The sequence below is a fragment of the Chiloscyllium plagiosum genome, chromosome 15, assembly GCF_004010195.1.
Source record: "Chiloscyllium plagiosum isolate BGI_BamShark_2017 chromosome 15, ASM401019v2, whole genome shotgun sequence".
NCBI classification, from domain to species: Eukaryota; Metazoa; Chordata; class Chondrichthyes; order Orectolobiformes; family Hemiscylliidae; genus Chiloscyllium; species Chiloscyllium plagiosum.
Window position 1 is genome coordinate 23525967 of NC_057724.1, and position 311 is coordinate 23526277.

Here is a 311-nt window from a genome sequence, read left to right on the forward strand (position 1 = left end):
CCCTCCCCGGATAATCTTTCTCTTCTTGGGGATGAACCTCTGTACAGTGTCCTCAATTTTACCCACAAACTCCTGCCACTTTTGCTCTACTGTCTTCCCCACTAGGCTCTGCTTCCAGTCTATTTTCGTCAGTTCCTCTCTTATGCCCTCATAATTACCTTTATTTAACTGTAACACCATTACATCCGATTTTGCCTTCTCTCTTTCAAACTGCAGACTGAACTCTACCATATTATGATATACAGTAATATACAGTCTCTAATGAATTTATCCTTCAAAGTCCCAGAGCTGCAACAACTTGCAAGATGTTA